The 13,742-nt window shown below is 41.1% G+C and overlaps 2 protein-coding genes across 3 annotated transcripts in view; one reads left to right on the top strand and one right to left on the bottom strand.

Annotated features, from left to right (window-relative positions):
• The window catches only part of XIRP1 (xin actin binding repeat containing 1), a 39,077-nt gene extending 27,643 nt beyond the window's left edge, over positions 1-11,434 (bottom strand). For both annotated transcript variants that reach the window (XM_081345597.1, XM_081345598.1), the window contains exon 1: positions 11,327-11,434. The gene's annotated coding sequence lies outside the window, so the exon portion shown is untranslated. The remainder of the gene's footprint in view (positions 1-11,326) is intronic.
• Positions 1-13,742, top strand: part of LOC308678436 (uncharacterized protein) — a 558,730-nt gene that overhangs the window by 311,790 nt on the left and 233,198 nt on the right. The window lies entirely within an intron of this gene.

Genomic DNA, 13,742 nt, shown 5'->3' with positions numbered 1-13,742 from the left:
ATCTAAAAAGATCCTGACAAACTTGAACAATGGACTCTATCCAACAAAATGAGTTTCAGTGCGGAGAAAAGCAAAGTTTTTCATTTAGGCAGGAGATCAGGGGAGACCTGGCTCAAAAACAGTAACTGTAAGAGGGACCTTGGAGTCCTAGTGGACGATCACTTGACTGAGCCAGCCGTGTGCAGCAGCAGCCCAAAACACTAATACAATCCTGGGTTGTATAAACAGAGCAATAGAATCAAGATCATGTGAAGTATTAGTACCGCTTTATAAAACCCTAATAAGACCACACCTGGAATACTGAAGCCAATTTTGGTCACCATATCACAAAAAAGATGTTGAGAGTTTGGAAAAAAAATTCAGAGGAGCTGCTAAGATGATCAAAGGCCTGGAGACTAAAACATATGAAGAATGGCTGTGTGACTTGGGTTTGGCTACTCTAAAGAAAAGAAGAAATAGGGGAGACATGATAGCAGTGTTCCAGTATTTGAGGGGCTGCCACAAAGAAGAGGGAGTCATGATATTCTCCAAAGTACTAGACAGCAGGACAAGAAACAATGGATGGAAACTGATCAAAGAGAGAAGCAACCTGGAATTAGGGAGAAACTTCCTGACAGTGAGGACAATTAACCAGTGGAACAGCTTGCCACCAGAAATCATGGACACTCCATCACTGGAGATTTTTAAGAAGAGGCCAGACAGTCACTTGTCTAAGATGGTATAGGTCCTCCTGCTTGAGCAGGGGGCTGGACTAGAAGACCTCCAAGGTCCCTTCCAGCTCCATTCTATTCTAAATCACAAGGAAATTAAGCAAATCTGGTTTCCACTAGTGACTGCTTGTTGGAACTCATCTGGGAAGGTCACAAATGATGATCACATGACCCTGGGATGCTGCAGCCATCATAAATACATGTTGTTGTTAGTTGCGAAGTCGTGTCCGACCCATCGCGACCGACAACGTTCCTCCAGGCCTTCCTGTCCTCTACCATCTTCTGGAGTCCATTTAAGCTCACGCCTACTGCTTCAGTGACTCCATCCAGCCACCTCATTCTCTATCGTCCCCTTCTTCTATTGCCCTCAATCTTTCCCAGCATTAGGCTCTTCTCCAGTGAGTCCTTTCTTCTCATTAGGTGGCCAAAGTATTTGAGTTTTAGCTTCAGGATCTGGCCTTCTAAAGAGCAGTCAGGGTTGATCTCCTTTAGGACTGACCGGTTTGATCGCCTTACAGTCCAAGGGAGTCTTCTCCAGCACCATAGTTCAAAGGCTTCAATTCTTTGGCGCTCAGCCTTTCTTATGGTCCAACTTTCACTGCCATACATTGCAACTGGGAAGACCATAGCCTTGACTATACGCACTTTTGTTGACAGGGTGATGTCTCTGCTTTTTAGTGTGCTGTCTAGATTTGCCATGGCTTTCCTCCCAAGGAGCAAGCGTCTTTTAATTTCTTGGCTACAGTCCCCATCTGCAGTGATCTTGGAGCCCAGGAAAATAAAATCTGTCACTACCTCCATTTCTTCCCCATCTATTTGCCAGGAATTGAGAGGGCCGGGTGCCATGATCTTGGTTTTCTTAATGTTTAGTTTCAACCCAAGTTTTGCACTCTCCTTCTTCACTCGCAACAATAGGCTCTTTAGTTCCTCTTCACTTTCTGCCATTAGAGTGGTATTATCTGCATATCTTAGGTTGTTGATGTTTCTTCCGGCAATCTTAATTTCAACTTTTGATTCATCTAGCCCTGCCTTTCTCATGATGTGCTCTGCATATAAGTTAAATAGGCAAGGTGACAGTATACAGCCTTGCCGGACTCCTTTCCCAATTTTGAATACATGTTGATACATGTTGTTTGCCAAATACTTGAATTCTGATCACATGAACATGTGGATGCTGTGACAGTTGTAAATGTGGGGACCAGTCATGTGTCACTTTTTCATTTTTTACATTGAAAAATCCCTACTAGAATGGTTGTGAGTCGAGGACTGCCTGTTTCAGGAATCACAATTGCAACAAGGAGTTTGTACATTGCACTGTATCCATAGCAAACATCGAGGCCACCTATAAATTTCAGCAGTGTACCTTTTTTATATGTATTTTTGCAAATTTTTCAGTGCGAAAAGGCACTTGGTACAAGGTTTCCAGTTATTTTTTTTGCATCATTGTTTTCAATCAAACTCTTTTTCGATCTTATTTTGTGCAATGCTAACTTTGGAGAGAAACCAAGATGCTTATCTTGGTTTTACTTCCATTCCTCACTCAGCTGCAGCAGTGACCTTCTAAGCAGCAATGGATAAATATAGACTTAACCATCCGACACGCCAATTTTATCATTTTATGTGAGAGGAATTGATCATGCAGGAAAATTGTGCACCCAAATCAGGAAAACGTTTGATCAAGGCAATAAAAAGACCAGGATTGACAGGCTGAACCAAAGCAAAGGAAGGATTAAATCCATTCTGCATTTGGGAAAGTCATTTAATCTCAGACTCCATCTGCAATGGACTTTATAACCAGTAAAATTTTTGTTTTGCATTTGAAGGTGGGAAGGGCCAGGAGAGAGTTGAAGTCAAAACAACCAGCTCTGTTATCCGGGATCAAAAGAACCTCATGCCTCTGAGAAAAAAGAAAAACTAAAATGAACTCTTGGATCTAAAATATAGATTCTGTAATTTTGGAATCAGGAGGAAGTGAAGGCCTTTTAAACTTCCGAAATGCAGTTTGTATTTGAGGCATTTTCCTTGGGTAAGTTATCTGTGACCCAGAGAGAATAAGAACAAGTTTGAAATAACATAGCCCTTCTATTTCTGGCTCAAAAATTCAAGGGTGGTGCTGCCAACGACAGCTGTTTCTGGCATTTGGGTCGGGGGAAGGATAGTGTCTTTCAGCGGGCAGCTGGTGGTGAGTGAAGACCACCCGTGGGGGCTTCATTCCCAAAGTCTGTGAGTGTTCAAACTTTTTGGAATAGCAAAAGAATGAATGCAAACTTAAGGAATGGCCACCTCAAAGGACAGGTGGGGCACAAATGACTTCAGTAGGCCCTCAAACTATTAAACATTTGATATATGTTAAACATATAGCGACCATAGTATACATTGTTTATTACAAAGGGCAGGTTTTTTTGTTCTTTCAGAAAACTATCTTTACATTTATCTAATTCAATTTATGACCTGATAGCAGTGTTCCAGTATCTGAGGGGCTGCCACAAGACAGAGGAGGCCAAGCTGATCACAAAGCACCAGAGGGAAGAATGAGAAACAATGGTTGGAAACTGATCAAAGAGAGAAGCAACCTGGAATTAAGGAGAAATTTCCTGACAGTGAGGACAATTAACCAGTGGAACAGCTTGACTCCAGAAGTTGTGGGCGCTCCATCACTGGAGGTTTTTAAGAAGAGGCTGGACATTCACCTGTCTGAGATGGTATAGATTCATCTGTCTAACCAGGTTGGACTAGAAGACCTCCAAGGTCCCATTCTATTCTATTCTATTCTATTCTATTCTATTCTATTCTATTCTATTCTATTCTATTCTATTCTATTCTATTCTATTCTATTCTATTCTATTCTATTCTATTCTTATTCCTATTCCTATTCTATTCTCTTATTCTATTCCATATTTTGTATTCTATTCTATTCTATTCTATTCTATTCTATTCTATTCTATTCTATTCTATTCTATTCTATTCTATTCTATTCTATTCTATTCTATTCTATTCTATTCTTCATTCTTCTATTCTATTCTATTCTATTCTATTCTATTCTATTCTATTCTATTCTATTCTATTCTATTCTATTCTATTCTATTCTATTCTATTCTATTCTATTCTTCATTCTTCTATTCTATTCTATTCTATTCTATTCTATTCTATTCTATTCTATTCTATTCTATTCTATTCTATTCTATTCTATTCTATTCTATTCTATTCTATTCTATTCTAATTACTGATTTTCTCAGTATACCGTAAGTAGTCCTCAGCCTATGACGAAAAATGAGCCCAAAATTTCTGGTGCTAGGCGAAACAATTGTTAAATAGTTTTGTACTTATTTTGCGACTTTTCTTGCCACAGTTATTACCTGAATGGCTGCAATTGTTAAGTTGGTAACATGGTTGTTAAGAATTTGATCACCTGTTCAAATGGGGATGCTGCAATGGTTGTAAATGTGAGAACTGGCCATTAGTCACTTTTTTTCAGTGCCATTGTAACTTTGGGTGGTCATTAAATGAATGGTTGTAAGTTGAGAACTACCTGTAGGTCATTCTCCACCTGTTACCCAATTGGGGTAGGGTTTGCAACAGACCACAAGATTCAGAAGAATGTCAGGGTTAAGTTTAAGTATTTCACAGAGAATCTGTGTTTCAAGGGGAAATCTCAGCCATCACTTTGCTATGCAGCCAAATTTGGATGTGTGTTTGGAGTGATGAAAAGAGGATCTGTTCCTTTAAGGCTGGGTTGGGGAACTATTGTCCCCCTTATAACATATGAACTTCAACTCCCAGAATTCCTGAGCCGGCATGGCTGGCTTAGGAGTTCTGTGAGTTGAAGTCCACAAGCCATAAAGGGGTTCATAGTTCCCCACCTCTGCTTTAAGGGATCCAAACAGCAGAGTTCTTTGTCCAGCCACAAAGGATTGTGAAATTCTTTAGAAGGCAGTGTGTATATCTCCTGACTGGGGATAGCCCAGGCACCCCAGTCTGTCCACAGCCCACTTCAGAGAAAGAGAGGTATTTGTGGGCGCTCCATCACTGGAGGTTTTTAAGAAGAGACTGGACAGTCACTTTTCTGAAATGGTATAGGTTCTCCTGCTTGAGCAGGGGGCTGGACTAGAAGACCTCCAAGATCCCTTCCAGATTCTATTCTGATTTCTCATACTAGTCTCACCAACTAATGCTTTTTTGGGGGGGGCAATGAGTCAGTATAATTTAGCAAGACTGAATTTATTTGGAGGCCTTATTAATTCAGAACATCATTTATTTGTATCCAGAAAGAACCAACACTTCAAGAGAATCTTTTCAAAATAATTTTTGCAACCAGGGAAAATGTGGCTAAGCTACACAGTTTAAATACATTGTAGAACACAGTTGATTGACTTTGGGATAACTTGGCCAGGTGTTACACAATCCATCTTAAACTTGAGTTTTCTTGGATCAGTTAAGCTACAGCCAGTGGTGGGATTCATCCAGTTTGCACCAGTTTGGCAGAACTGGTAGCTAATTTTTTGTTGCCCAGGCCCAGAGTGGACCTCCTGAAGCAGCATCCACACAGAGAACCAGTTGTTCACCTGTTTGAATCCCACCACTGGCTACAACCATCTTATGCAGTGGACAATGAAGGTGGTTATAACAGTCCTTGACTTGCAACCACAATGCCCCAAATTTCCATTATTCAGCAAGGCAGTTGTTAAGTGAGTTGTGCTTCATTTTATTACCTTTCTTGGCCTAGTTGTTAAGTGAATCACTGCAGTTGTTACGTTGGCTCAGTTGTTAAGTGAATTTTGGCTTCCCCATTGACTTAGCTTGTCAGAAGTTTGCAAAAGGAGATCACATGACCCTGGGACACTGCAATGGTCATAAATGTGGGTCAGTTGCCAAATATCTGAATTTTGATCACCTGACTGTGGGGATGCTGCAATGATCTTGACTGTGAAAATTACTCATAAGTCACTTTTTTCGGTGCATTTGTAACATCAGAGCGTCACTAAATGAATGACTGTAAGTTAAGAAGTAGCTGTATTTAAAAATCTTGCTATCCTTTGTGGTGTACAATAATAGATCTTATATTCGTCATGCTAAACCTGTGGCTACATATCTTCGTTTGATACAAGCAAAGGGTCTGCCTTGCCTGTCTTGATTGCCACATTTCAAAACGTTTATTGCTATAAACTGGGAGTTTATACTGGGAGTTTCCCGATACTCCCATGTTACACCTTTGCTCTGCGAGCTGCATTGGCTGCCGGTTGTCCTCCGGGTGAGATTCAAGGTGTTGGTAATGACTTACAAAGTCCTACATGGCATGGGTCTGGATTACCTACGGCAACACCTGCGGCCGGCGTCAACTTCCCTCCGTCCAGTGCGCTCCCACAGAGAGGGCCTCCTCAGGGTGCCTCCGATCAAAGAATGCCGATTGGTGGCCCCCAGGAGGAGGGCGTTCTCTGTGGGCACGCCAGACCTGTGGAACCGCTTGCTGGTTGAGCTACGGATGGCTCCTTCCGGCGCGATCTAAAAACGTATTTATTTGAGCAATCCGACCTGGTTTGATGGGTTAGGGCAGGGGTTTTAATATGTTTTTAATTATTGTTTTAAATTTGGGCACTATATTTAATTGTTTTTTAACTTTTGTATTCTGCTTTTATATTTATTGCCCTGTACACCGCCCTGAGTCCTTTGGGAGAAGGGTGGTATAAAAATATAATAAATAAAATAAATAAATAAATAAATAATAGCTTCCCCCCCCCCAAGCTGGATGAAAAGCTACAAATACAGTTCCAATAATAATGAATAATAATAATCATGGAGCCATACTGAAACATTTTTTTTAAAGTATTCCAGTTAATATGCAAAAGAGACTCTGTTTTTATACAACAAACCCAACTCACCCACAAGGATTGGCTTTCAAAAGAACAAAGGTTCCCCATTGTGCTTTGGATTCTGAAGTTGTGCCAAAGAAATTCTACCTTCGTACGCATTAATCATCCTCAATTTACAACTATTTCTTTAGTGACCATTCAAAGTTACCACAGTACTGAAAAAAGTGACCTATGACTGCAGTGTTCCCGTGGTCGTGTGATCAAAATGCAGACATTTGGCAACTGATTCATATTTATGACGGTTGTAGCGTCCCGGAGTCATGTGATCCCCCTTTTGCGACCTTCTGACAAGCAAAGTCAATAGGGGAAGACAGATTCACTTAACAATCATGTTACAAAGTTAACAACTGCAGTGATCCACTTAACAACTGTGGCAAGAAAGATAGTAAAACGGGGTGAAACTCACTTAACAACTGTCTTGCTAGAGCAATAGAAATTTTGGGCTTAGTTGTGGTCCTAAATTGACTGTCTGTATTTAAAATTAATCTGTAGGTTTAAATTTGTAAGCCTGGCTCCAAACTGGCCCGAGGATCCTAGAATTTGCTAGATAACAATATTTCCTAGATAACAGTATTTTCAGCAGTGGGATTCAAATAGCTGAACAACCACTTCTCTGCGTGGATGCTGCTTCTGGAAGTCCATTCTGGGCCTGGGCAACCAAAAATTAGCTACCGGTTCTGCCGAAGTGGTGCGAACCGGCTGAATCCCACCCCTGAGTATTTTCATTTTTTTTCCAAAGAAATGAATACTATAAAGCTAGGTTAGTCTAAAATATATTTGAGGATCTTTTCGTGCCTCTGAAAAGATGTTCTGTTTAATCTCAGCCACACGTCTTGAGATAAGAAACTCCATTTACAAGCATCTATTGATTAACTGAAGCAGGAAAAGTCTGTTCTTAAATTCCAATCTCAGATGTCCTCTTTCTACATCCAGAAATGCTACACTCTCATTTTTCAGTCTGTTATTTCAACCTTAAAGGAGAAACAAGTGGTTTCCTGCTGTGTGTAGATATCCATGATGGAGCCATAATGGAAATTTCGATTCCATATTTCAGCCTTTCATTCCTATAACGTGTTGGTGACTTCTGTCACTTGGAAGTCACTTCCAAATATGTCCCTGAAAAATCCACAGCAGAGTTTCACCAATTTTCAAGACCAGAAATCACAAATTTCCTGACAGTTAGAACAATTAACCAGTGGAACAACCTGCCTCCAGAAGCGGTGAATGCTCCAACACTGGAAGTTTTTAAGAAGAGACTGGACAGCCATTTGCCTGAAATGGTATAAGGTTTCCTGCCTGAGCAGGGGGTTGGACTAGATGACCTCCAAGGTACCTTCCAACTACTTCTTCTTCTTCTTCTTCTTCTTCTTCTTCTTCTTCTTCTTCTTCTTCTTCTTCTTCTTCTTCTTCTTCTTCTTCTTCTTCTTCTTCTTCTTCTTCTTCTTCTTCTTCTTCTTCTTCTTCTTATTATTATTATTATTATTATTATTATTATTATTATTATTATTATTATTATTATTATTATTATTATTATTATTATTATATCCTGTGGAGGGGGGGAAATCCTATCACCCACCCCAGGCTGACAAAAACAACCAGACCCCCTCTCCTGCTTTTCATCACCTCCTTTGCATCATCATTTTCCCCAATGCAACCTTCAACGTGCTAAAAACAGAGAGTCTTTTAGACACCCAAAGCTGCCCCCACTTGCCTACAAGGTGGGGCAATGCTGCTATACTTTGCAAACTATTTCACTTTCCAAATCCAGGTAGTCCTTGACTTACAGCCATTCATTTAGCAACCATGCATTGAAAAAAGTGACTTATGGCTGTTTTTCATAGTTATGACCTTTGCAGCATCCCCATGGTCATGTGATCAGACACTTGGCCACTGACTCATATTTCTGACAGTTGCAGTGTCCCAGGGTTGTGTGATCTACTTTTGCAACCTTCTGGCAAGCAAATTAATGGGGAAGCCAGATTCACTTAATGACCACGATTCACTTAACAATTGTGGCAATGAGGTTTTGTAAAATGGGGCAAAACTCATTTAACAACGGTGGAAATTTCGGGCTCAGTTTTGGTCATAAGTCAAGACCACCTGTACTGCATGTGCAGATGGGTGAACATGTGTAGGAGAAAACTGATTAAACGTCAGAGGTTTTGAAACCATCTTTGTGGTCCTCAGCAGTGTAGTTTAGCTGATTTTCCCCCCCCCAGCCATCTGCCCTCAGGAATCTGGAGGACGCTAAACAGAGTAGTAGGGAAGGGCAGATGAGTCAGCATTTATGAATGATAAGTGCTACCTAAGATTACAGCCAGACTCAAAAGTTGTTCAAGACATGTGCACTACAAAACTACTTCAGGAAAAATATGTCGATGCAGATTCTCAGTTTTCCAGCTACCGTTGTTTGTAAGTTGAGTCATTTCTTTTTAATAATAATAATAATAATAATAATAATAATAATAATAATAATAATAATAATAATAATAATAAAGTTGGAAGGGACCTTGGAGGTCATCTAGTCCAACCCCCTGCTCAGGCAGGAAACCTTATACCATTTCAGGCAAATGGCTGTCCAGTCTCTTCTTAAAAACTTCCAGTGTTGGAGTATTCACAATCTCTGGAGGCAGGTTGTTCCACTGGTTAATTGCTCTAACTGTCAGGAAGTTTCTCCTTAGTTCTAGGTTGCTTCTCTCCTTGACTAGTTTCCATCCGTTGCCTCTTGTCCTGCTTTCAGGTGCTTTGGAGAATAGCTTGACTCCCTCTTCTTTGTGGTAGCCCCTGAGATATTGGAACAATATTTGGTTTGAAATGTTTCACTGCTCATCAAAGCAACTACCTCAGTCAGAGCAAATTGGTTAAACAGAGTTATGGGAATATACCAACTCCTCCACCACCACCAAACCTTAGGATTTCTTCCCCAAAATGTGCAGCAATACGTATCAGAAAATACGTCCAGTTGCCATGGCTGAACTTACAGATACCTAAATGTGGATGATTGAGAATCTGCATCGACGTATTGCGACGAATATGTGAAATGGGTACGTCCCAACAACTCTCTGCCTAACCAACTTGGTCTGACTGAGGAAGCTGCTGGATTGAGCAACTAAAGTCCAGTTGCCATGACTCAACTTACAGATAGTTCAGGAAAAGTTCATCCATGCAAGTAGTCAGACATTTAAGACTGTCCTCGTGTATAAGAGGTCTCTTGGCCATGTAGGGTCAGTTGCTTTCTTTTTTAACTGAGATCCCACAGGGTTAAAGTCTGGGGTGGGGTGGGGAAATGGAGAAAGAACTGCTATGTATGATGCCTGGTGCTCAAGTGTGAAAGCAGGTTACAAGTAGTCCTAGATTTATAATCATTTGTATAGCAACCATTCCAAGGATGGAAATTAATTCTTCTAATCAACTAATCAAAGACTAATCAAGGAAACGAATCAAGGAGAGAAGCAACCTGGAACTAAGGAGAAATTTCTGTACAGTCAGAGCAATTAACCAGTGGAACAACCTGCCTCCAGACGTTGGGGGTGCTCCAATACTGGAGGTTTTTAAGAAGAGACTGGAAAGCCACTTGTCTGAAATGATAAAGAGTTTCCTGCTTGAGCAGGGGGTTGGACTAGAAGACCTCGAAAGGTCCCCTTCCAGCTCTATTTGGAATTTGAATTTGAAAGCTGACAAATGCACTGAAAAAAGCGAGTTATGACCAGTCCTCGCACTTACAAGCATAGCAGAATTCCAAAAGTCAGAAGATTAAAATTCAGAGGGTTGGCAACATACATATATGTGATCCCTGTTTATGATCTACCCAATTTGCTTCTGACAAATGAAGTCAGTGAGGGAAGCCAGATTTGTTTAATGATGCAGTTAACAATTGCAGTGATTAACAACCGAGGCAAAAAAGGCTGTAAATTAGGATGTGACTCACTTTGCATCCACCTTGTTTAGCAATGAAAATACTAGTCCCAATTGTGATCGTTAAGTTGAGAACCACCTGTCCACAACTCACAATCAATTCACACCAGTTGCTTCAAAGCCATAATAGATCTTTTGACACCTGGGTTATAGCCAGGAAGCAAGCTGAGCTATTCATTGGGGCTAAAGGATATTTCATAGTTGTCCATTTACTCCTCATTATAGTTCAACAATTGGAAGATTGAATATATCAAACCAGGTTTGCAAAGTGAGATTTTCAGCAATCCACAACTCTGGCTTTGATATGGCTAAGCAAGCATATAGTTAAATACAGGTAGTCCTCAGCTTACAACAGTTCGTTTAGCGACCATTCAAAGTTACAACAGCACTGAAAATGTGACTTAGGAGCGTTTTTCATAGTTGCCACCTTTGCAGCATCCCCACGGTCACCTAATGAAAATTCAGATGCTTGGCAGCTGGTTGATATTTATGACCTTTATTTATTTATTTATATATTTATTTATATATTTATTCCCTGGATCATGTGATCCCCTTTTACGACCTTCTGACCAGCAAAATCAATGGGGGGAAGCCAGATTCCCTGAACAACTAACTTATCAACTGCAGTGATTCACTTAACAATTCTGGCAGGAAAAGTCATAAAATGGAGGAAAATCTCACTTAACAAATGTCTTACTTAAGATAAATTTTAGACTCAATTGAGGTCGTAAGTCGAGGACTACCTGTACTGAGAGGTTGTTGTTGTTTTTTTTTGCAAGATCTGGCTCCAATTTAACCACCCTTTCCATCATCACACCCTGAAAATTGACTTACAGAGGGAGCCCAGAAATCTGGAACGGAGTCGCTTCGTCCCAAATCCCAAACTCGGTCTTCTGGCGATCTCGTTCTCGGTGTCTCTCTTAAAAGGAAACCTGCTCCACTCTTCTATATCTTCAGCCTGGCTCAAATCTCTTGCTGGCCACTTGCAGGGGGATTATATTTGGGAGCCCTGAGCTATGTTGGGAAGATGAAAAATGTGGTCTATTTTTAGAGGATAACCAAGTTGCTATTTCACCGGGCTGAGTCAATCACAGCTCCTTGTAACCTTGGTGGGAAAAGGGGAAGGTATTTTGGAGATACCAGGAGCAGAAGCCCACCCAGGAAGCTTGTAGTGCCCGGAAAATTAAGTCATATGAAAGCCCCATATGGAAAGAGGCCAAATTTCAAAGTAGTCAGTCAGGGGAAAGAGACCCAAGTCACTTGCAAAGGTTTCAGGGTCATGGTGACACACCATGATTCTCGGATGACGTTGCTATGATGTGGTCCGAAGCTAATAATGGGTCTGTCTCCTATTCCATGAAAATCCTTGGGCTTCTTCCAATTTAGCCCATTGACACACAATGCTGAAGGGTAGATGTATCGTATTTGTATTCATACTTTTCTATTTCTGTCTATCTGGATCTACTCGTCTTCTTACATTTCTCTCTAAACTAGTCGGTTTCTCTCTTGCACATGCCATTAAGTCATTTGTGACTTGTGATTGCGGCTTCCAGTAAGCTCACGGCATATACCGATCCTACTTCTCTTTTTAATATAAATCAGGGGTCTTCAAACTTGGCCCTTTTATGACTTGTGGGCTTCAACTCCCAGGATTCCTCAGCCAGCGTGCCTGGCTGAGGAATCCTGGGAGCTAAAGTCCACGAGTCACAAAAGGGCCAAGTCTGAAGACCCCTGATATAAATGATGCTGCACTTCAATGGTTAGAAAGATCAGTATTTGATCTATGTCTAAATAAGCCTTCTAACCATTGAAGTTAGAAGTGCTGGTCCATGTATGATGTAAAGGTAAAGGTAAATGTTCCCCCGCACATGCGTGCTAGTCGTTTCCGACTCTAGGGGCCGGTGATCATCTCCGTTTCAAAGCCGAAGAACCAGCGCTTGTCCGAGGACGTCTCCGTGGCCATGTGGCCGGCATGACTAGACGACAAAGGCGCACGGAACACTGTTACCTTCCCACCGTAGTGGCCCCTATTTTTCTACTTGCATTTTTACGTGCTTTCGAACTGCTAGGTTGGCAGAAGCTGGGATGAGTAACAGGCGCTCACTCTGTTACGCGGCACTCGGGATTCGACCCGCCAAACTGCCGACCTTCTGATCGACAAGCTCACCGTCCTAACCTACTGAGCCACCGTGTCCCTTGTATGATGTACTGTATGCTAATTAAATAAATACATTTATGGCCTTTCTTTATACAGTTGTTAAGTGAATCACTGCAGTTGTTAAGTTAGTAACAATGTTGTTAAGTGAATCTGGTTTCCCCATTGATTTTGCTTGGCAGAAGGTCACAAAAGGGGCTAGGCTTAGCGTTATAAATATTCATAAATATGAACCAGTTGCCAAGCATCTGAATTTTGACCATGGGGACACTACTATGGTCCTAAATGTGGAAAAAGTCGTGTCACTTTTTTCAGTGCCATTGTAACTTTGGACAGTCATTAAATGAACTGTAATAAATCAAGGACTATCTGTCTAGGTCAGGGCTAGGCAACCTCAGCTCTTTTATGACTTGTGTACTTCAATATCCAAAATTCCTGAACCAACCATGATGACTCAGGAATTTTGGGAGTTGAAGTCCACAAGTCTTAAAAGAGCCAAGGTTGCATACTCCTGGTCTAGGTCTTCTATGGAAGGCAAGTTGGTTGCAATTATATTCTTCTCTAATGGGATAAAAATGTCCTGTTCCCAGGAAGGAAAACCTTGTCATCATATTTAAAGAACTTCCAAATAAATAATTGGGATAGATTGCAGGGGTTACACCGAGATATAATTTTATCATATTTTAACTATATCTTAAATTATTGTATTCAATTCCATTTTCATTTTAGACTGTATTTTATCCCAGTTGCGGAAGAACAGGGTAGAACAACGGCTAATGACCCTCTTTTACCGGTCTACTATAGAGAGCATCCTCTCGTATTGTGGTTTGGTATGCTGGTCTGACAGCCGCGGACAGGAAAGTATTACAGAGGGTGGTGAGCACAGCACAAGACATTGTGGGCTGTTCCCTGACACCACTGGATGACATTGCCAGGGCTCGTTGCCTTGGAAGAGTGAGGAAGATTCTCAGGGATGACTCACACCCTGGACGGTATCTCTTTACTCTCCTACCATCCGACAGGAGATATAGGAGTATAGCCAGCCATACCAACAGGCTGAAAAATAGCTTTTATCCATGGGCTGTTAGGCTTTTA

The sequence above is a fragment of the Vipera berus genome (assembly GCF_964194415.1).
Source record: "Vipera berus genome assembly, chromosome: Z".
Classification (NCBI taxonomy): domain Eukaryota; kingdom Metazoa; phylum Chordata; class Lepidosauria; order Squamata; family Viperidae; genus Vipera; species Vipera berus.
This window is presented reverse-complemented; position numbering and strand designations above follow the sequence as displayed.